Source organism: Neofelis nebulosa, chromosome 4 (assembly GCF_028018385.1).
Source record: "Neofelis nebulosa isolate mNeoNeb1 chromosome 4, mNeoNeb1.pri, whole genome shotgun sequence".
In the NCBI taxonomy this organism is placed as follows: domain Eukaryota; kingdom Metazoa; phylum Chordata; class Mammalia; order Carnivora; family Felidae; genus Neofelis; species Neofelis nebulosa.
The window spans coordinates 40418482-40444142 of NC_080785.1; positions in this window are offsets into that span (position 1 = coordinate 40418482).

The window sequence follows — 25661 nt, forward strand, 5'->3', positions numbered from 1 at the left end:
AAAGATCATAAAAATATGCTCTTATTTTTTCCTTCTAAAAATAGTAAAATTTTACTTTTTACATTTAAGATGTTAATTCATGAGAATTTATTTTTGCCCATAATGTGAGGTTGGGATATAGGTCTATTTATTTTCATATAGATAACCAATTGTCCCACTGCAATATATTGAAACTGGTTTATTTTCTCCATATAATTTGTAACAATAGCTGTGCCGTACATCAGTTTTTCCACTTCTTTGCACATTGAGTTTTTTATTAATTCACAGGCTTATTTGTGTGTTCTGTGTTCCAGGAGTGTGTTTGCTCCTGCCTACAGCAGCACTGTACTCTCTTAATTAGCATACTTTATAGTAACTGAGGCTTGATCTCCGATTGGACAGCTGTCTCCCATCGCTCCTTAAGTTCAGCATTATTTTGACCATGCTCTGTATTTACTCATTTATACTAATTTAAGGACCAACTTCTAAATTCCATACATGACTGTTGGGATTTTGATTAAAATAGCACTTACATTTTATAGGTTACTTTGGGAGAAAATTATTGTCTTTTACATGTTTTTTTCCATTTCTTCAAACTTCCTGTCTGTTCTTCAGTAATCTTTATAATGTTTCTATGAAAGGGCTTATATGCTTTCTGTTAGGTTCACTTCTAGGCACTTTAGAGTTTTTGTTCATACTGAGAATGGTATCAGTTTCTACTGTATTTTCTATTTGTTAATTATTTGGGCAGAGGAATGCTCGATCTTTTTATAGCTGATCTTGTGCCAATTGGTCTTGCTGAAGCTTCTTATGAATTCTTATATACTTTTCCCCACATTCACTTGTATTTTCAACATAACACTCTCAGAATTTCCAAATAAGAAAGTTTTCATTCCTTTAAAATTCTTATACCCTTGATTTTGCTTTCTAAACTTTTAATATTGGCTAAGATCACTAGTACAATATTGAGTAAAATTAAAACAGCTCACCTCCTTGTCTCTCATTTAAAACAAAATAATAATAATACAATTTCAATAAAGGAGAATTAAGTAAAAGAATCAGAAGTGAGAACTCAGTAATGACACCCACACAAATATGCTGAACAGATTCTTGACAAAGGTGAAAAACCAATTCAATTAAGGAAGGATAGCTTTTTTCAAAATATAAAGCTGAAGTAATTAAACATCCACAGGAAGAAAAAAATAAACCTTAGCTTAAACTTCACCCTTATACAAAATTAGCTGAAAATAGTTTATGGACGTAAATGTAAAATGTAAATTTATAAATATTTTTAGGAAAAAATAGTAGAAAATCCTTGGAATGTAGGGCTGGTGAAGACTTAGACTTGTCACCAAATTATCATCCTTAAAATTAAAATTGGACAAATTGAGGGGCGCCTGGGTGGCGCAGTCGGTTAAGCGTCCGACTTCAGCCAGGTCACGATCTGGCGGTCCGTGAGTTCGAGCCCCGCGTCAGGCTCTGGGCTGATGGCTCGGAGCCTGAGCCTGTTTCCGATTCTGTGTCTCCCTCTCTCTCTGCCCCTCCCCCGTTCATGCTCTGTCTCTCTCTGTCCCAAAAATAAATAAAAAACGTTGAAAAAAAAATTTAAAATTGGACAAATTGAATCTCATTGAAATAAAATAAATTTTAAAATAATAAAATGACTTGATGGGAATATTTTAGAATATTAATATATCCAGAAAAAATAACATACTTTAGCTTTAAAAGGGATTGGAAGACTAAAAAAGAAAATAATGAATACATATGACCACATAAAAATTAAAATATCTTATCACAAACAAAATATAGATACACAACTGTTCCATTTTAGGCTAGCAACCTTTAGTCATCTAAAATGTCAACAATATCTTGGGAGAACATTCATCTAAATATATACTTCGCCATATTCTTACATCAGTTTGATTTCCCTAGAACTCTGAGGGTACTTGAGTTGAGAGATAAGTATTTAAATCAATACATACCAAAATGTAAAATAGCTCTAAAACTTTCATTAGTATGAATCTTATTCACAGTTACCTAAAGTGAAGATTAAGTTACAAACATGGATTACTGCACTTTCTTTTCTTTTTTTTTTTTTTTTTTCCAACATTTTTTTATTTATTTTTGGGACAGAGAGAGACAGAGCATGAACGGGGGAGGGGCAGAGAGAGAGGGAGACACAGAATCGGAAACAGGCTCCAGGCTCCGAGCCATCAGCCCAGAGCCTGACGCGGGGCTCGAACTCACGGACCGCGAGATCGTGACCTGGCTGAAGTCGGACGCTTAACTGACTGCGCCACCCAGGCGCCCCTGCACTTTATTTTCTTATTAAAAAATATCGTTACTGTATTTGCAGTTTCTTTAAATGGAATTCCCTTTCTTAATAAGACACATGCAATACTTTTGTAAAAAGAACTCATCTAGATTTAAATCATTTCAACATTAACTCCGACACAGATGACTAAAATTCAACCTATGGCTCTGAGAGTTTTCTCAAGAAGTTTTGAAATTTTCATGTCTATATATACACTCCTTCAGAAGAATATACTTGTTGTCAATATGTCCACTTTTAAAATAAATATTTTAAAAATAATTTAGCATTCATATAACAAGATTATGTAAATGGAAAAACCACTTCTGATGTAGTAAAATGAAAACAAGCTGAAGAAATGGTTTTCAGAGAAAGTGAAAGCAGAGCTAGAAAAAGTAAGAGAACATAAAAATTAGATAATGGAAAAAATCAAAAGGACTTGCAAGAAAGGCAAGAAGCAGAATTTAAGAAAGTACCAGGGAAATAATAGCAAAGGAAGGAAACTCAGAAGAGTGAAAGAATGTGTTATGTAGTTAGCCTGACATCATTGCCTCACTGGAAGTTAAAAAAAATTTTTTTTGGATAGGTGTTAAATATATGCATTATAATAGCCAAAGTTTTCTGTAATATCCAGGGCAGGGCTGGAGTATTGTTGCAAACGCTCCCAGAGTGGAATAGGTGTTGCTACGTGGAAGCCAGTGTGTGGAGCATGGGTGGGAGGGAAGATACTAGGTGACAAATTGTGCAGGAGAACCGGAAACAATATAGAAAAAACACAGTCAGAAGTAAAAACAACTCTAGTGATGGGGGAGAAAACCAAGTGCCATTTTGATGAAATATTCTGAAGCTATGTTTTAGGATATGCATAATTCTTTAGTAGTCTGATCTAGAATGAGGGAGGGTGAAGAAGGTACTCACATAGTTTGAGGAAAGATATATTCAGCTTCAAATGAACATATTATTATTCCTTATTTATCATTTTGTATGTATCTGAAATGTGTTCATATTATCAAGAATTGTAACATTCTGCCCTATATGTTGGATGCTAGATTCAAAGTCCTTTTTCAGTTTTGAGGATTTATTTAGGGATTGCACACTTTCCAAAATCTCATAAACATCATCTTGATTTACCTATAATTGCATAATCTTTTATAAACCAAAAGATTTTACTCTGGGTAGAGCTGGTTAAAAGAACCAGCCCTTAGGTAACCATAAAAATGGCTACCTAAGATGTGAGATCTGAAGGGCAATGGAAACATTTTCTCTGCTATAAAGCACTTTCTTCGCTGCCATAACCTGAAATTCTACCACTGACATTGCAGGACTTTGTTCTATTGTTCATGAGTATACTAATAGTTTAGCCTAAAAGAGTTTACCAGACAATTTTCTATCAGTGTAAAGAAAAGAAATTATAAGATATGATAGCATTGGTCACATAGGCGGGATTTGAAATGATGGAAAAGGGTTGTTTTACTTGCCATTGTATATATAATACATAAAGTTGGCTGAATGAAAGAACGAAAGGGATAAGGAAGTATATTTGAAAATGGAATATTATATAGTGCTTGAAAATGGATGAACCACGCAGTAACATGAATGACTCTTGGCAATATAACATTAAGCAGAAATAATGGAAGTACTCCAAATTGAGTATAGCATAATAATTTTCCATGAAATTAAGACAACTAACACACACACACACACACACACACACCTATGAATCACTTTTTGGAAACAAATACATTTTGTAATAAGTTAAATAAAGGAAAGCAAAGGACTGTTGGATATAGGATTCAGGTTCTAGGGGAAGCAGGTTGATGAATCAGAGGAGGTCACTCTATGAACTCTCTGTTAAAACTAAAGTTATTTCTAATGTTCTAGACTCTATTTGGATACTGGTTTCAAGAGTGCTTACTACAATATTACAAATAACTAACAAAATAACTAAATAGACGAAAATGCATGGATTAATGATGTGCTACTAACCCAGAGATCACTGGTACCAGATAATTAAATAAATACAGACATAGAAGGAAAGAGAAAGAACTCAAAATTTAGACTGAGGCATGCTAAACACAAATTGCCCACATCACAGTGCTTGTCTCTGGTTCAGGGAATGTAAAGTAGCAGACAGCCAGGGAGGAACATGCCCATCCATGGTTTTAAATAGAGAGAAATATATAGTTCTTCCCTCTTGTGGACTTGAGTGTTTTCTACTAAAAAATACTGGAGTGGAATTAGCCGCAGAAAGAGCAAATCATCCATGGTCATAGAGTCTAATTAGAACTATGTAACTTACTGTTTCTCTTTTTGCCCTGGCTCTCCAGAAATGTGGATCTTAATGTGATGATCACTCACTAGAAGTCTTTTTCATAGTTATTAAATCTTCTACATATTTTTCATGAACATAATTTGATATTTTGTTAAATTAGTTTACATTTTGTATATCGTAAATACTTTAAATTAGGTTTTTAATAAACTGGGCTATAAATGACAAAATATAAAACACCTGCCACAAGTGGCACAAATGGCTAAAGTCTTTATTTTGGAAACAGGAATAATTAACTATAAGGCTAGCAAAAACCACTTATGTATTAGGAGAAGAAATGCTTTCTTCTGTAACAATGTGTTAGCTATTTAACTTCAATAAATAAGAATGTCTAGAAGGTACTATTTAAAACATTTGAAAAAGTAACATTCAACTGACATACTAAAAAAAGATAATTGACCTCACCTTCGGCTACATGTTTCAAAGCCAAAAGTTTCAGTTCTATGACCAGCCTGAGGAAGCCTTAAGTTTTCTGTTTCTAGATACCATTGTAAAAATAATACGTGAGCTTTTGGCTTCAAGGTGGCAGCAAGAAGAGATTTCTGTTCTGCTTTCTAAAATAATCCCTAAAGTAATAAAGAAGACAAAAAAGAAACAGATATATAAAGTTGATCTTCCATAGGTCAAGAAGATATCAGTATCCCTAACCATAGGATGTGAGAGCCAATGGAGTTATTGAGTGACTCACTGAGCAGAAGGTCTGATTCAGTATCCCTGGAAGGGGCTACTCATAAAGTCTCAGAAAGACTTGGACTCGAAGGTATCAGACACCTGGGGGGATTGTGAGGGTGGCGAGGAGAGAGACAAAGCCTGTGTATTTAGCAGTTGGAATCCTGCTGTCCATTCTCCCTTCTTCTTTCCCATCTCCAGAACAAGAAGAACAACTACTAATCTGTTGTCCCTGCAGAAATCAAAGAGTTGCCTTTGTAGAAACTGAAATAAAGACAAGAACAGCTAAATGACCTGTGGGGCCCAGTCCAAAATAAAAATGTGGGACTCCTTGTTCAAAAGTTAAGAATTTTCAAGATGGCCACAGTACAGAATTAAAGTACAGGGCTCTTCAAAGTGCCCTATGCAGCTATACAGGTGACTCGTCTATAGAGGTATCTCTGCAAAAAGCCTCTGATCTCAAGATACTAGGCAAAGTGGAAGGTAGGAATGGAGTCATGGTACTAAAAAAGAAATTACATTAATATCTATCTACTTCATGGTGAAGTACCAATCCCACCATTCTTAACGACAACCTTATTGTCATTCTGGCTATCCAGTCCCTTGAGAAGTCTGGGGATTTACCTATAAAAGAATCAAACTAACCTAGAAGAAGATACTGGAATTTGGTAGTTCCCACCATAAAATCTATTTGATAGCCATAATGCACACACTGACAGACCACCTGGAAATAATCTCCATCCACCTGGAAACAAAATCCACCTGTATACCCAGAGCTTCTGGGTGTTTTTAGTGTTTCACTAAAAAAGAGTCACCAGGCATTTGAGGAAATAAATGACAGTAATACAAAAAGGAGCTATAAAGAAAGAAAAAAGAACAGAGAAAAAACAGAGACAGTGTAGACGATGTAACATTTCAAAGGGAAAATATTAATATTAAAAAAATAGTCATAATCATAATAGTGTCAGATTACCTTTTAAAAGCAACACTGTTCCCCTCATACTTCCTCCTGTAACATAGGAGCTGAAAGCTGGGGGACCTCATCTCTCAAAATATTTGCCAGCAGACACAATTCCAATGAAGGTTACTTTCATGATTCAGATTCCAAAAGCAGAAGAACAACTAAAGCCGTTATGGCTACTTTAGGACTGGAAAACAACCATGTGATTTGTAGCAGGCTGTAGGTGTGTGGTTTTGCCAGTGGATTTCAAGTATTCTCTTGTGAAAATTTATTTGGCATTACAGACATAAATAATGGTATTCTGATATTCCTACATCTTCCTTATTTCCTGAAATCTAAGGGTGGCTCTATCTAATCTGGTTCATAGTTTTTCCATAATTTTAAGAACCCATTTCTTTGAATTAAATACATTCCTACCTGAAATATCTAGTAACGTTTCTGTTTTCCTGACATATCTCTGACTGATAATATAATAGGTAGCAAGCACTGCCCTTTATTGGTATTTTATGTTTGAAGTATATTTTGCTAATTTTTAACTATAACCTTTTACATTACTAAAATGTCAAACCATTAGAAAGATGTATATATGACACATACAATGATATGTTTTGTCTTGCCACACTTCCTATTCTCATCCCAACAATATGTAACAATTTTAATTATATTTCATTCTTCTAATTGAAAGTTTTTCTAATTGAAAATATTAGCACCTTGAATAAAAAAAGAGATTAAAAATAGAGGATATATAATACTTATGGCATATGTTTGGGGGATCAAAAATCCATTTAATAGGCGGTGTATAAAAAGAAAACTAAGAAAATGGATGGAGTATTATACAAAAATACAAAAAAAAGTTTCTCAGAACTGAAAGATAAAACTGCATTCTAAAAGGATCATTGCATGCTCAGCACAAAGGTGTACCTAAAGGCATGTCAGAACACCAGAAATAAATACCAGGGAATCAGAGATGATCTCAAAAGTTTCAGAAAGAAAAAACAAATTGTACACCAAGAACTAGGAATCACAATGGCATCATACTTCTCAAAAGTAGTATCAGTAACTTAGAAGACAATGGAATAATACCTTCAGTATTCTGAGTGAAATGGTTCTCACCCAAACTTTTATACCCAGCCTAAGTATCAGTCAAGCATGAAGATAATAGCAGGATATTTTATTGAAATAAAATTCTCAAAATTACTGAGCTTCACTGAACTCCTTCATGGGAATCCAGTAGACGATATGCTCTATAAAAATGAAAAATAAAACAAAAATAGAGTAAAATACAAAATTCAGGAAACAAGGGATCCAGTACAGAACAGAGAAGTAGGCATTCCAAGGGAATAGTTCTATAGTAGTGGACTTGGTAGGTAATTAGGCCAGATAGGAACGTGAGGAAATAAGGGGGAAAAAATGCAACTGACAGATTGTCTGCAGTTTGATGTGAGGATTACACAAGAGATCTGAAGAAAATAAGCAGATGAAAAATAAAGGTGTAGTTATTCTCAACAAGAGATAGAAAAATTACATAGAAAAGAAATATAATGCACAAACTTGAACCAACAGCGAACCATATGAGCATACTCATATTAATAAAAACACTAAATATGGGTTTAACAACCACAGAAAAGGTAATGTTAATAAGAATAGGAGAAAGAAAATAAGACAAGGATGAGGTGAAGGATTGCTGGTTTCCATGATCACTATTTTGACAAAGGTTAATAAGAATTATGATGTGATCAGGTATAAACACTCTCATAAATTATACATTTATTTACTTATCTGAATATTTCAAAAGATTAGGAATGTTGACACAGCTGCAGATTCTAGGCTTTCATGATCCACTTAGGGAGAGTATCTCATAACAATAATGTCTGAGAAAGTGAGGGTCACAGCAGACTCTCTAGAAACAATAACCATTAACAATTAGGACCACCTTTTATGTATATCCTGCACTTAGGACTCCGGTTATAAATTAGAACATGCCCTGGTTCTGATATTTCCCTTCAATATTAGAGTTTCATAAAATAATGCATTGTATTTAAGCATAAATTTATTTCTCATTCATTAACGTCAGATTATCTGGGTTAATTCTTCCTATTCCAAGCATATTCCTAAATTAAATACTACTTAGATAGAAAAAGGGTCACAAACCACAAATTCTGTAAGAGTCTCTAAGCATAATATTTTAGACAAAAACAAAAAAAAAATTAGACAATAATTATTCCATGAAGACTTTTATCATTATTTTCCTTTTAAAAATGTGTAAGTGTATTACTTTGACCATTTAAAAAATACTAATTAACTTATTTTTATGTAAAAAAAACCAAACAAATCCTGATATTTCAAAATTAAGTGTAAAGATAAGCTCTTAATGCCTTTCTTGCTTAGGGTACTCTGGAACACAGTTTCACATGGAAGATCAATACAATATTTCTCTTCTGTCCAGATTTCCTACTAATAACTTGTTTTTACCTTTCAGCAATCCTTTGATAAATGATTTGTACGTGCCTCTGATTACTCTATTAAGCTCTCCTTTCAGTCACAGAAAGAAAAAAAAAGACAGAGATTTGAAGGAGACGCTCATCTAAATCTAATCTGTGTATGGAAAGTAAGTTAAACCTTTTCCATCTTACTCCTGGCATCTAAATTTGTGATGGGACCCCAACTGACCAAAGGATAGAACCTGCTAAAAAGATTGCTGCATTTATTTCTAGCCTCCTAAATAATACTTCATATATACAACCCAGAAGATCAAATTTCCCATTTAATGTCTCCACAATATAGGAATAGTGGTTTGGAATTGAAATGTTCTCATTGCTTCCCCAAACAACAATTTGATCAGAATTTAACAGGCTCAGTGGGAATTTTCCATCACTCGGAAAGACCATAAATGAATCTTCTGGGCTGTTTGCTTAGCTCTTTGCCCTCTCTCTTAGCTTGGGGATAATGAAGCTTGATAGTAATGTGCTAAAATCATTTCTCTCTATGAAAGCTTCTAAATCTTACCCTATAAACTATATTTGATGATCTTTAAAGAGTTTTTCAAAAATTTTGCATTGAACCAGCTAGATCCTTAATTTTTCTTGAGATTTCTCTCAGACATCTAAAATGTTTTTCCTCCTTATGGATCTAAGTAAATATTTCTTAAGAAGCTGTGAGCAGTTTGATGTGATGTAATGATATATCAAGACCATGGCTTTTAAGCTGGTTTTAATATTGGTGTTGGCTTATGACTAAATATTAGCTCATTTAAGTTATCTGTTCATCACAGGCAAAATAGAAAACTTTTGAAATTTTTCCCATATTTTTTCATTTTCTTTATGCAATCACAAACTGTTTAAAATCAACTTCATTTATACCAGAGTAACATAACTTTACACTCCTCTGAAGTGATTCTTTTCAATAAACACCACTTACCTCCCTTGTTTTTAAATGCAAACATAAAACAGCCTAACATTTGTCAAAGCTCCCATACCAGACAGGGGACTGCAGCAAGTCATATGGTTTATTCTCCAATTTTCAGGCAGGAACATACTGCTGATTATATTATCAAATGCAGCCAGCTGTAGTTTGAGATAGCCTATTAGTGAGAGAGGTTGATATAGCCAATCAACAAATAAACAGGTAAAAATCTTCTCATTCCCATTTGTTGTGATTCTGACAAATGAGAGGAAAGTGACCCTATCAGCATTAAGAACAATAAGGTAGAAAACCACTCACAAGAAAGTCAGTGAGCCAAAATTAGATCATGGTCAAATTGCCTCCCTCCTTTAATAGACCGTTCGCTCTGAAACCACCTGTCCTGGGATGCCTACACTCTGCATCAGGCTGATGTAGTTATTGCTGTATTATTCTGACTTTTCAGATCAGTTTGCTGTCAGATGCTGATGACCATCATATAGATTATAGGAATCTAGAGCAGTGATGAATATTAATAGTGGTCTGCCAAGCAGTTGCCTTTAGTCTTTAGAGCAATAGCTGGTGTCTCTTGCTATTCAGAATTTTTATAGAGGCTTTTATGCCTAAAGACTGCTGTGGAAGGGTACAGATGAACAACTCTTCACAGAAACATCATAAGCAAATCTGAACTGCGTTGTTTTCTGGAAAATCATGCACATAGCAAAATTTTTACAAGGATATCTGCTTTTACATTTTAATTAGGGAAGCAATACATCTTAAATGAAATAAATATTAAGAAGAGGGCAGGTATGATTTTGTCTGGAGGGATATGACTGTCTCTAGGAAGCTGCACAAAAAGTCTAAAGTTTAGAACATGTCTGATCAGTAGTCAGCAGAAATAAATAAAGCTTCTAGAATGTAAGGGATAATGGTTATACTTCTGGAGTCATGCTGTGGCTCTGAGGTGGTGTGTATTCTGAGTTTTACAGACACTTGAGCAGATTTTGATCATTGGTCAAATGGTCAACAGTTGACCATTTATGAGCACCTAGACTACAGAAAGGAACACACTAAACACCATAGATGATACAAGCATAGCTATGTGAATTAGAAATGAAGAGAACCAAATTTGTGGCATAAACCTTCAACATAACAATGTGTATAAAAATAGGCAGTTCGTACACAGCAATGGTGATCTATATCTGCATCATTGCTCCTTGAGAATCAAAAGCTCTCTTCTGGCTGTTGGTTTCTACTCTGTTGTCAAGATTCAACCAGGTCTGTCATGCTTGAGTAGGCTTTCTGGCTCTGGTTTTTCCTCTTTCCTTTGGAGTCCTCCACTTGGCTTTGTTATGGTGAGCCAGTTTGACAAGGCAGTATTTCCTAAACTCACCAGATCATAACAATCACTGGGGCACTTGTTAAATGCAGATTCCCAGGGCCAATCCCTATAAATACTGAATCAATAAGCCAGAAACTGTATTTTAAAAATCTCCTTTAGTTGACTCCCATGCTCAGACCAAAGTGGGAAACATTATGATGACTGTAAAGAGGTTTATCTCATCCCAGATGAAACATGTCTATTTCAGGGAATGAGTATTTTGAATAATACGTCAGCTCCAAGAAGTGTCAATCAGTAGTCATTATATGGAACATTTGGTATTCTCTAAGTTATATAATGTGCTCACTGGAGGTGTGTCTGTGAAAAAGCCACAACAGCAGCCCTTGCCCTCAAGGAGCTTGTGAAGTATATTAATGGTTATATGTGGCTTTATTATTATTTACAAACTAAATAATAAAATGTATAGGCTTACACAAGCTTACTTCTTACATACTCTGCAAATATTCTACTGGCAATATTATCATGTCTGTTCAGTTAGATAATGTTGATGGATAGAGACTGCTCAAGGTGAGACAGGAACAGAATGTATCTATCAAAGACAAGGATGCTAGAGACTATAGGATACCATTGCTATGCTGCAAAACTTAACTCTGCACACAGTTAAAACTCAGTTAGCAGTCCAGAACAGGTTGGAAGTAGTTATAATACAAAGTAAAAGCCAAGACTGACAGGTAATATATTTCTTAATTGGTATATTTCTCTTCCTTTTACATTTCTGAGTCAAAGTATTTATTTTGATCTACGAAACTCTTTGTTTATTAAGCTTATTATATAACTAACATGGGTTTATTAAATAACTTTTCCCATTCATTGGATGAATGATTTCTGTGTCAACTGTTAATTTTACATATCTACAGAGCCACATCTTTCTTCATTTTATATCCCAATATGGTGGAAATCATACACAATTGCCAGTTTCTACCTGTTTTTTTCTGGGAACACAGAAAAGAAGTCTGAGTCTCTTGAAAGACCTAATGGCATTGTGTAGATATACGCAAGCTATAAAGATTAGGTCCTTCTCTCCTTTTATTTTCCTTTATCTATTGATGAATATTAAAGTTTTCCTTCCCCAAGATTAAATCAAGGATGCCAGAAAAAAATATGTATGCTCCTAAGTAGATAGAAAAGTAAGATGCATTTAGTTAGGGCCAAGAATGAGAAATCATGAATAGCTGATAAGACGAAGTCCTCAGAAGAGGCACTGATGATGGGATCAGGCTCAGGTAGCAAACTCTAATGATTCTCCTCTCTTCCTGGGAGGTTGATGGCACTGAGGAGATGGTAGAAACATGTACTGGTGTTCCATTTAGTTTATTCTCAGATGTGCACCTCAGCCTCATGCATCCACAGTAATGAAGAGGCCTTTGAATTTCTACTTTGCCTATAAGAAGGTAGAGCTTTTGTTGCTATTGCTGTTGTTGTTGGGATTTTTTCTTTTTTCTTTTTTTCCTGGTTTGATTTTCTACACCAAACCTGCAGAACTATCTAGAAAGTTTATAATTATATTTTTAATAGTTGTTAGTTCTGTCATCGTAATTCGTTGTAGGCCTTAAGTTAGTCTAGGAGAACCTGTGCAACAATCCTAGTTCAGTTTTTCTGTCAATGTAATACTATTCAGAGCCCAAAGTTCCCAACTCCTGAAGACAAATGAAACTGCACAGCAGAAGTAAGTCATGAGCTGGGGCTGTCTTGCGCTGCTCACAGAAGCTGATCGTGTTCATATCTTTCCAATTCTGCATTCAGTTATATCGTGTTAGTGGCATAACATCTGCCAAGGTAGGAGTATTTATGCCACAAGACAAAAAAATTACTACACATCAGGGATTTCTTTTTTTTTCTAGAGAGACTGCTGTTAAATATTTTCTAGCATACCACTGGCACAGCAGAGCTTTCCTATATCCTGCATGCAACTGGTGGCCATCCATTCAATTTATGGCCTCAGTGGGTTATCTCTGCACAGCCACAGCAGCAATGGCTTGCATTAGCCAGTTTTTTGCTTTCTTTTGTTATTTTGTTTGTTTGTTTCTTTGTTTTTAAGCTGGAAGAAAGAGGTAGCAGTGGTGGTGGACATTAATATCCAACTCTAGGATATGACTCAGCCCTACCCACAAGAGGAGAGCAACCTACATTTCTGTCTGGTCATATTTTGGGGACCCTCAACCTAATGGCTGCCAAGCCAAGTTCTCAGGATACTGAATGAGACAAACAAGAAGGCAATAGCTGTCCCTAAAATAGAAAGGACTGATAACCAATGGGTACCCAAAAGCAAATTGATCAGTCACAATTTAAAGATCTAATTCTTACAAATGTTTTCTCTTGCCAATCTGAATCTGGAAAGGAAGAGTCAGCATGAAGCTTTATTTTCCTCTCTTGACCGAGCACCACAGATAAAGGTCTGGAAGAACTGACTTAAGAATCCTCACCCTTTGCCAGCTTCTGCCAGTTTTCCCAGGATCACATCTACAGGCTCTACTCAAATAGAACATCCCAGAACATCTCATCCTGGTTACTAGAAACTGTAGAGGAGGAAAAATTATTTTTCCTCTACACTTTAAAAGTCGAGTGTCTGGCTGAGACCCGTTATTCTCTAGGGTACCTCATAAATGGACAAGCTTACATAAGATGGTTAAAGTTCTCCACTGTGGCCACTGTAATTCAAAATTATCTTTGGTAATATTATCCTACTTTTCCCCCTTAAAACAAAATGTTACTCACCTGAGGCCTCACCCTGGACACAATCTGACCCAAGACTCCATTCAGTTTCTAAGTCAGACCCAGTCTGACTCTAGCTGGTTCCTGGATCCAGTCCAGGGGAAAAAAAAGAAATTCCCAAATAAAGTCTGAAAGTCCATAAAGCAAAAACTAGGATCTGGGAGTGACTTCCCACCACTTCAGATGCATTGACAAAGAGGTTCAGCAGGTTCTGGTTCAGCAGATTCTGCCACCTTGTTGCTCAATGTTCTGGGGGCTCTTAGGGGTATCACCTTCAGTTCTCTCTTCTCACATCAGAGCTGTTAAAAGATGAACTGAGGCTTATGAAAACTTATGAGTTTATCTGAGCAAAAATTGACTTAATAGGAAAGCATGCAATCTAGCATATAGAAAGGAGCTCCAAGGAACTGTACAAAATAAAAGCCTTTTATAGTCAGCAAAGAGCAGGAACAAGAAAGTTACACTGGCAAGAAAGCTGGTTGGTTATTGCAAAGTGACTTTCCTTTAGGGGATGGCAGGCTTTTAAAATTAAACTGTATTTTTCAAAAATAAATAAAGAAATATTTAAAAATGAGAGGAGCTTGGGTGATTCAGTCAGTTCACAAGACTGAGCCCCGCCTTGCATTCTGTGCTGACAGCACAGAGCCTGTTTCTCTCTCTCTCTGTCTCTCTCTGCTTGGGATTCTCTCTCTCTCCCTCTTTCTCTCTGTCTGCCCCTCCCTTGCATGCATGTGCTTTCTCTCTCTCAAAAATGGATAAACATTTAAAAAATGATAAAAAAATTTTTTATTATTCCTGCTGGTTTCTCAAGGATAGAATAATTTTGCACACTTTTTTTTTCAGGTTTTACTTATTTTGAGAGAGAGAGACAGTGTGTGTGTGTGTGTGTGTGTGTGTGCGCACACGCCCTCACTCACATGCGTGTGCCTGTGGAGGATGCTGGATGCAGAGAAACTCCCAAGCAGTCTTGTTGTCTGCATGGAGTCCAATTCAGGGCTCAATTTCAGAAACCTCGAGACCATGACCTGAGCCAAAATCGAGTTGGTCCCTTAACTAACTGAGCCACCCAGTCTCCCCTTGCCCATTTTTATAAGTGTTTCTGTTCCCTTTTCTACAACAGACTATTTATTTCCCTTTTCTTGACTGTAAAATTGCAGGTTTCCAGCCTAATGCATTGCTCAATTTTGTGTTAATATAAAATTTTCACAAGTAGCTGTGCTTTTTGCATGTTATAAATAATTAGAAGTTCTTCAAGCCCTGTGTAAATCTTCTTAGGTGGATTTAAATCATACTTTAGAAACAATGCCACCATAATGATGTCCTCCAGGGTTTTATCAAAAGCTTGTTGATGCTAATTACAAGTCTTTCTCTCTTACCAAAGTCAAAAGCCTGGGCTTATCTCTGCAGCTTTATCAGAAAAGTTACCTCAAACATTGGCTAGTACTGTAAGGAGACATAGGTAATTGGTCCATTGAGTGTTAAAATCAAGTTTGCACCTTAAAAAAAATTTTTTTTATTTGGTCCTGTGCTTTTGAATGTGAGTTTCTGGTGGGCCCTAGAATCACAGGTCTCATTGAGGCTCAGCTGCATTCTACAGTACCTCTGAGTATGTAGAGAAGGACAAATATTGAAATCTGATCTATGAGAACTCCTCCCTAGAGCTGCAGCTTTGTATTTTTAAGCAGAAAACTTAAATTCACATCAACTGTTCTATTGCTTATCCAGTCTAATGGTAAATGTCTTTCATGTTAGTTTCTAATGTTTTAAGCCATTTCATTTGTTACTTACTACCTTCTCCTAAAGAAAGAAAAATGAAACGAGTACATTGTGTTATATTCCACAGCACTCTCTTTACCATGCCTTTACGCGCCTTCAGCCATATGTCCTGGGGATTGCTAATGACAAATGAAGAAAAGGAGCAAATATCTAATAAAAATGTTGTTCCAAAATTCTTTGAACATATTACTGGCCGAAGACCAAATACCTGCAAGACTTAGGGAAACATGCACATGTTACTTCTGTATGTGTGGAAGTGTTTGGTGCCTCTGGTCTTGATTTGTTCTTCTGAGAGTCTTCATTAGTTCATCAATTATTTTTGTTTTCTTAAGATTAGAACACTACCAATTTGTCCTCAATATTGAGTTCCACGTACATGAGAAACATGGAGTCTTGGGGCACCTGGGCATCTCAGTCATTTGAGCTCAGGTCATGGTCTTGTGGTTCGTGAGTTCAAGCCCCACGTAGGGCTCTGCTGTCAGCGCCGAGCTTGGTTTTGAGCCTATGTCCCCCTCTTTCTGCCCCTCCCTCACTTGCACTCTCCCCAAAATACATAAATCTTTTTTTAAAAAAAGAATATTGAATCTCTTCACCTTTTTTCTTTTTCCTCCTGCATTTTGGACATTCCTTTTCTTCTTTGCTGCTTTATTCTCTTCCCAACTCCTGAATGTATGCCTGACCCAGGTTCTATTATTCATCTTCCTGTATTGTCACTCTGTATTCTCTCTCTCATGAGAAATTCATCCATTTCTGTATCTACTACCTACCACTTCTAAGCATATAATTCTCATAACTATAAGACTGGTCCAGACTTTGTTTCTAAAGTTCAAACCTGCACACTTGACCTTTCCAACCGTTTGTTTTGAAAGCTCCTTAATATCAACATATCAAGAACTAAACTTGTTTTCATTTTACATATTTCTTCTTCCTCTTTCCACTAGCTTTCTTACAGTAAACCAGGTTCAAAACCTGGGCATCACCTTTGTTTCCACACTCTCCTTTGCTTTCTACATTCAAACCAATTCCAGAAGTCAGATACATTTGACTTGTGCATCTTGTTACGTTTTTGTAATTATGCTACTATCCTGGTTGATCTATGTGACCTCCACTGGAGTCCTTGCTTTCTCTCCCTGCTCTATAATCCAGGCCATACATTATGATCAGTTCATGCCTTAAGGTTCAGCTTCAATTGTCTCGTTCCTCTGATAACATTCCTCCAATGACTTCTCAATTACTGTATTATATATAGGCTTCTTTTTTTGTCACTCAAATACTGGTTACAACGTCTTTTTTGGCTTAATATTTTACTGTATGTATTTCTCTGATGGTGTTTCCATCATGAATATTTCCTCAAAACCATTCTGCCTTCTTTCTCCTCTATTCCTTTACTCACATTTTTCCTTCAAGCCCAAACTTCCAGCTTTACTACTTTATAGCTCCTGTCAAAACCCTATTCTACACACAGCTTCTCTTAAACCTCAACCCCTCCCAAATGTTTCTGATGCTTTTAATATTGATTCCACCTGACCATAATATCATATATACATAATATCATATATATATTTAATGTAAGTAGGATTTTTATAAATATCATACCTGTTTTATCCACTGCCTGTTTGAAAATTCTCTGAGGATATTTTTGTCTTCTTCCAAGTATTAAGCACTTTGCACAGAATTTTTTAGATTTTTCTAGAACTCTTATGACATAGGTCCTACATGCCTGGCTGCAGGGAAATGGAAGAACAGAAAGCACTAGAAGAGAAAGCTGGGGGTCTATTATTCTTTTATTTCTCTTTCTTCCTCCTGTCTTCCTCTTAAATCTGTAGCCTTCAAGCAAGACAGACCTGACATATTTTTGAAGGGAAAGACTAAAATGACACCAAGTATGTATAGAGCATTGATAATTTAAAAGCTGTCAAAGATATACTCTTGCCACAGTTGAAAGTGGAGTGAGTCTCTCAGCTTTCACCTGTGCAGATGAACAATTGGGAGGTTGACAAACAACAATTCCCTCAGGACGGTGATTACTTGGCTCTGTAATTTTGGTTCTTTCTCTCTTTTTCTCTCTGAAAGGAATGTAGGTAATTTTCTTGCCCAGAAAATGTGTCCACTGGGAAGAATATTCCCTTAAGTAGCCTGATAAAAACAAGCAAAAACCACAGGGCAATTTTATTTCTACCCTCATCTTCTAGTGATTGTGTTACACAGGAAAAGGCCCCAAGATTTCTGGGTGCTGGGAGTGGCATACAAGAGGAGGTGCTATGTCCCAGGCAGGGACAACATGACACCGTGTTCACCTCTCTGTAATTTTTATACCTACTTATGTCATACCTGAAGACTAAAGACTTAAAATACACAGAAGGGAAGCTTGTAGAGGCTCCTCGTTATTTTAGCTTGAGTGAAGCTAGATTATACATGCCAGTTCTATGCACACAGTCCTAAAATGGTGATGGTATTTGTTGTGTCCCTGCTCTCAGCAATTCCCTGGCTTTCCCTATAAGAATTCAGAAAATCTTTAACTTTGTATTCCATTTATGCAGTCTACAAGTTACCTCTTACCAGAAACAGTTCTTACAGTCCAGACCCTAATTAGAAAATTTGTCTTCTTGGTGGTGCTAATAGGAAACCAAAGATAGTGGTCTTTTAATAAGTAGCAATAAATGCTCTTTTCTTGTTTAAATCACTGTGCTCGTTATTTTCATATAACCAGATATTACCTTCTGAGCCTAGCTGGCAGCACAGAGTTCAGGCATGTGAGAAAGTTCCAAATGCTAAGAGGCTCATTTTGTGGCTGTTAAGATTACAGTGATTTTAATGATTCTCTAAAAAGGACAAGCAGTCTAATCATTGTGGTTGCATGGGTTTTACATCTATTTCCATTAGAAGTGCTGATATTCTTCAACTTATACTCATCAAGCTTCCTAGAGTAGAAGCTTCTCAGTGAAGTGTCCAGGAAGGGCTTTTGCATGGAAAACACTGGCTTTGTCTACAAGTTATGATTTATGATGCCCAAGGACTACTCATTAGCAGCTGTTTTTATAAGCTGGAATAGTTTTACTACCAAATTTGAGTCTGTCTTAGGTACTTATGCCATAAATTAGAAATAAGCATATTTCTTCTAAAAAGCCCCTTGGTTTGACCAAATACTAGTGAAAAAAACACTATGTATATCAAGTGTCTCATTACCCCAGATTCAAGTAATGAATAGTTCCTGTTCCTAGAGCTAGTGTACTACTTCTGCATTATCATCATGGTTCTTGATTTGGGTTATAATAATTGGTTTGAGCAATAATTTAGTTGAAATGATAAATTGGTTCATTTGGAATATTTTTCTTTTCCTGTTTTTATTTGAGAGAGAACAAGTGGAGGAGAGGGGCAGAGGGAGAGAGAGAGAATCTTAAGCCAGCTCCATTCTCAATGTGGAACCCAACACGGGGCTCCATCCTATGACCCTGGGATTATGACCTGAGCTGAAATCAAGAGTCAGACCCTCAACCAACTGAGCCACCCAAGCATCCCCGGAATATTTTCAATCCCTGATACATCATATGTGGTTGAGATTGGTAAGTGAGTAGGTGATTTGGCAAAATGAATCTTTCAAATTTTGTGTCTGTTTTTCAGAATTTATTGTATACTTTGACTTTTATTTGTCTCATTATATTTCATTTTCTGCCATACATGACAATTTTGTATTTATGTAGAAAAACACAGAAAATAAACCAAAGAGCTTTTAGCCAAATTATTTCATTGCACTGCTGTTATAATTTTTCCTATTTTTAATTCCAAGGAAGTTTGGTTCAGGAGTCTAATGTCTAAGGCATTAGAAGAATGAACAAAATTTTATGATCTAGAATAAGAAGGCTCTTATTTCACAAGGACATGAGCCTTGTAAGTAATAGACCCTTTATAAGTAACAGAAATCTGAAGTATTGTATAACATTAGAAAGTGGCTATAGGGATATAGGAAAATGATTATCTTTTTTTGAAAATATGTAGCACTATTAGTTTCCAAATGTATTATTCAAATGACCTATATAATGCAGTATCTTATTGCTATGGAAGACTTTTGCTGCACTAAAATTAGAGTTAAAAAAATCCATGTTAGGAATGGTACTACGTAGAATTTTAGCAGTACTTTATGTAGGACCATGACTTTTGTGCAAAACAAAATGCTAGGTGTATTTTAGTTCCTTGCTTTTGAGTGGAAACTTTGTAGAAAAAGGATATTTTTAGTTTATTTTACAACTAACATATTGACAGACTAACAAATGTTCTTTCTAAATAAACATGAAGACAGAAAGCAAAAGTTAAAAACATATTAACCAAATTTCTGTCATTTGCACTTAATGTTGTAAGACTAACAGTCCAACCAGTAGCTATATATCTTTGAGATGGAATTTGCTCAGAGAACGTTTTTCCCTTCATGTATTCCCAAATAGTGCAAATCTCCATTATTTCCTTACTTTCCCTTCATATATCTCTGAATAGTGCAAATCTTCATTATTTCTTTGTTTTAGACCTTGTAAAATCTAAAATTAATGGGATAGTACATGAATTAATTAAAATTTGCTGCCTTCATAAACAAACTGAGTACAGATTTAAAAATTCTAGATCATCTTACTTTAAAAATGTGATGCGGATAACTCTTTAATAACCCTTCCTTTTTCTAAGATTTTAAAGAATTTGTTTTATCAGGTCTCACATAGATATGCCTACTCCCATAGTTGAAATAATCCTTCATTAGAAAACAGGAGCTCTTAGACTTTGGTTCTGTATCCCCCTAGCAAGACAACAGTGAGCTATAAAAAGCTGTGGGTTTGAGATTTATTTCTTGCATTCATTCTGATCCTTGGTTTCCTCATCCATAATGTTAAGATTCATGTAGAATCTGAGGTCAGGTTAGACACGAAACACACTGAGATGGAGGAGGTTTACTGGGGAGGGGAGGTGCTCTCAGGAATAATACCTGTAAAGTAAGAGAAGCAAGAGAACTTGAACTTCTATACGTTTACAACAAAGGTACCAGCCAGTTCCATGGAGGAGTCTGAAATAGGATGTACCTTGAATTAAGGTGTCTTGAATTGTGGTAAGCTATTCAGGTCTCTGTAACTTCTCTTCAACAAGTCCATTAGATGTAGGCGGCTCTGAGAAAATGGTATGTAATTTTGAGTGAGACAACTCTCTCTGGTCAAAGGAATTTCCTAGGAAGTAGCTCAGAAGCTAACCGTAAGGGGAGGGGTCTGAGTAGTACACTGCAGTGTGCACTACAGTTGTCTTAAAAAAAAAAGAAAAGACCTTTGTGTATGCCTAGCGTTTACTTTGCACACTGCAGTTTGAATAAACAGTAGCTATTATTATTATTATTATTATTTATGAGGATTCATAGAATTTTTCTGAGGACCCCATGGGATTATATGCACATTATTTAACAATTATAAAGTCATCAGATATGCAATTAAAATATAAGGTAGTTGTTTCTTTTTGAGGCCAATCTCTACCAAGTTGTTTCTATGCACATGCACCAAAAAGAGCTAATGGATCACTTCAATCATTGTATAATCCATGCATCACAAAGAGTCTATTCATTTTTGCTGGTGTTGCCTAACATGGAATACACTACAGAGGTTTAATTTAAAAGGCAAATACAGACATGCATGGTGACCCAAAATAAGTGTGTAGAAGAGACTTCCTAAAGCATTAAATTTTTTCATTGGTCAGCTAACTGGCTTTGAATTATTTTTAATGGAGAAAACGTTTTAGCAGTATTCTCTAGAGACTGCTCTGATTTCAAATGGAGCATTTCCAATTAATCTAAGAAAGACATTATACAAACACAAGTTAACAATCTCATGGCAATAGATAATAACAATATTGCTGCAAATTATTATAGCTTATTCACTAAGCAATTCAAAGACTTATTGTAGACATAATCAAGCTCATCCTTGCATCTCCACAGACTCTTTGGATGTAGGTATTATTGCCTCATAATTAACCCCTAGGGAAGATGTTTACAATGAATTATCATTTAGCATTTTCTAAGCCTTCAATTAATGAGAACTGTTGACTAGTTGGTGGAATAACTTGTCAGTTCTATGGCTGAGTGGTTGTGAGGAATGGTGAAGTGGTGAAAACAACTTTTGGAGAAAGACACTCCAACATTCAAAGAAGCATAAATATTTTTCACGTACCTTTTGATATTATTTCTTATTTTTATAATTCTCTTTATATATGCCAGATTCATGAATGTAAAAGTGTGATACTCCTGGTTCAATAACTTCTCCTTAGTAACATTTCAATGGATTTCCATTATAATAGAAGTTTACCTTAAAGAAGGACTTTGTCTCACTGAGTGCTCTAAATACCAAGGTACCTTTAGATGAAATACTTTAATGTAGGGCACAGTGCCTTGCATTTAATATGTAACTCAACGCATATTAAAAAAAATAATATCTAAATATTTGTAAAGGTAGAGTAAATTGCCATGGAGATAGCAAGACAGAATAGCTTGTTTTCAGATTGGCCAGCGGATGGTGCACTCCAAACTTCGATTGCTATTTCATGGGAACATTATTTGCAAACCAGGTCGCTAGTCTGAGTCCCAATTATAAATATTTTAGCTGGGTTTCACTAATGAGTGCATTTGAGGCTTTTCTATTCCAAGAAACACCCTCTTAACTTTACTTCAAAGTAAGATAATGTGCACCAAGGGCAGAGTCAGCCACAAAAACAACTGTAAATATATGTGGACCCACAGATAGTAATGAGAGCACAATCAGAAAGCAATTGGATGATGAAATACATAGTCTATGCTAATAAACACGTCACACGGTAACAGGTCATAAAAGACTAGTTTGAACATATTTCATATTTTCTCATTATCTGAGATATGGAGCTACTGACAACACAATACCTTTCAGGTAATTGTTCTTTCTTCCAGAAAATCTGGCTATGAATGCAAGTAGTGCTTTGGTTTATGGGGACTATAGAACATCTTCTTTCTTAGGAGGGTTACCCCCACTTAGTTGAGATGACGTGATGTTGACATCTATGAGTGAGAAAGTAGTAGCATATATCCTGAAGCAGCTGCTGTGCTCACATACTGTTAAGCCCAATGGGAAACCCAACTGTTAAGATGATTGTCCAGGAATGTTGCGAAGAAAGAATTTCAGATGTATGGTATTCCAAAAGAAAAGCTATTGTGCTGACATTTATTGTGTGACACTACTTGCACTTGCTATAAAAATAAATGGAATATGAGTTTCTAAATTCTCTTTCCACACAGAAAATAAATATCAAAGATGATAAAAAAATAAGTTCAGGGATAGCTAGTGTAAATCAGTCAATGACTAATTCATTTAGCTTTCACTCTCAATCAACTTGACACTAAATTCTGCAATGCATATTCTAAAACTGTGGCCACTTTTAGTGTACTTTAGGTGACCACATAATATTAAAACAACACAACAAAAATCACAGAATTGGAGTCATTTAAATTTTTTTTCTGCCAGTCTAGACAAGCACAAAGTAAAACTTTCATATCATAATTCAGAATTCTGAACACTGATACTGCGATTTTGACAATTTTGAGCTCAAATGTTTCTCAATCGTTTACTGTTCCAGTATTAGGACTAGTAGCAATATAAACATATAGACAGTTTTTTCTGAAGATAGCTTTGTTATAAAGAGATTCTTTTTTTCTGGGACTGTATAATGTACAACTTGCTTGAATTGGATGTAACTGAAGAAGTTGTTTCTTCTTGCTATAGTTTATTAGTGTGGTCTTACAAATAACAACAATGACAAAATAAAAAATACTGAACTCAAGAAACCATCTTAAACCATGGCAAATCAGATAGATTAAGTGCTGAGTGATAACCAATTTGCCTCTCAACCAGCTATATCCTGTGATAGGTGAAATAGTATTCAGTTCAACAGTGATTTATTAAGAACCACAAGGACTACACAGATCTGTAAGACACAGTGAGTTCTCTCTTAAGTAACTTACTTTTTGATAGCAAGATACAACAAGAATATAAATAACTATTATGTTTGGTAGATTATGATAAATTCAACAGGAGAAATATAAATGAAAGACTATAGGTATTTAAAGGAAATAAATGCCATCAACTTTCGAATACTTAACAGAGGACATGAATAGAAGGTAAAATGCAGAATGTCAGAGGTTAGGGGAGGGTGAGTAATTGGGATGAAAAAGGTAGAAGAAAAGGGTACAGTATGGGTGTTCAGGAAAGAGTAACCACAAGAAAATATTTTGATGTGCTGCTCTTTGGGAAGGAAGATAGTGGTATCAGACTTAAAAAGCTATGATTTTGGAACCAGCTCTGTCACAACCTGTGTGACCTTAGGCAAGTTACTGGAAATAATCGGTTAATGAACTTAACGTGAAAAAAAGAAGGACTGGAGCTGCTCAGTAATCTCTAAGGTTCTTTTTTAGCTCTGAAATGCTTTAGTTCTCCAGATATTGGTACAAGAAGTTGTAAGGATGCCACATTTATGCTTACATAGGTATAAAGACGGATTTATCAGAGTAGGTGAAATATAGGAAAGTTTTGTGCCTGTACTTCATGATGTTAAACAGATACATCTTTATGTCATGTTAGAATTGTAGAAGTTGGTACACAGAATCAGGAAATGTATGGAATGGCAGTTTGAAAGGATTTTTCTGATGTGTGGCCAGAACTGCATGACTGAGTGCGACCATAGAGCATGTGATCAAGGCTTAATGTGATGGATGGCAAAGGGGAACGGAAATCACTCTTGACTCTGGTATTCTGGGAAATGAATATGATTCAGGAAGTGCTTGACTTTCCTAGTAAAGAATGGAAGAAAAATGAAAAGTGGGGAGTTGGGAAGACAGTCAGGAGTTAGTTTATATGATGCTGTGGCTTACAAGTGGAGAGAAAATGTGTCACACTAGAAGATCAATTGGCAGGCTCTTTTGTATCAACTCTTGAGTATGGTATGCAAAAGGTGAGTAAGAGATAATGCATTGTTTTTTGAGTACAAACTAGCCAAGGGAAGTTGGCTTGTAGAGAGAAAGAGAAGACTGGGTAGGGAAAGTAGCTTAGTAATTAAATGTTGCTTAGGAATTAAATTTTTTTTATCTGCAAATTGTACAGCATAGTAAAATTTTAAACCTTGACTTTTTAGTTTTCATCACCTATGTTTATTAATTTACTTTGTGGCATATTTATTATTTCCAATTTTATTTCAATTTTTTTCTTAGTTTTCTTTTTCTTTTAGTAAGTGATTTGGAAACTACATGATAGAAAAATAATTCATTTCAGTTAAGGAGACATTCTTGGCTTGGTGACACTAAGAATGTCTAATCATGAGTAAGTTTTAAAGAATTTCTCCATGACAGATGTTGCAACAAGTGAGCTATATAGATAAACGTAAAATTAATGAGCAGCACAATACTTCAAAGCTTTGGTTTGTGCATAAAAAAAAGAACAGCTATTCATGATTGTGAATGAATTTGGGGGAAATCAGGATTTTATCATTTAGATGTTTTCAACAAATGCTAGGAAGCTTTATACAGGGAAATCTATTCATTATTTTGACTAGTTTCATCATGCCTTTTTTCCAGTTAGGCTTAGGTTATATACTATTTTAGAAACAAAGTAAAATGATGTGGAACAACTTTTTAACCTAAGACAGGTGACCTGCTAGTTAGGCTGTAAGCTCTAAATGCAAGTTTATAAATGTGAATGTAGTACTTGTGTATGGAGGATGTTCAATCTTTATTTGTGGAATTGATCCAAATATATATTTGTGTGTGCAATGTATATGTGTATGTGTATATAGGTGTGTATATAGGTGTGTGTGTGTATATATATATATATATATGTGTGTGTGTGTGTGTGTATATATGTATGTATGTATATGTGTATATAGGTGTATATATATATATATATATACGTATATACGTATACGTATATATATATATATATATATACACACCAATCCACACATATTTTTATATCAGTGTGAAAAAATATATTTTGCCTTTTACGTGAAATTCTTTGAATTCACAGCAAATTATAATCAACCTAAGATGCAGCTTCCAGAACTACTCAAGCTTCAGGTCTGTGTGTTAGAC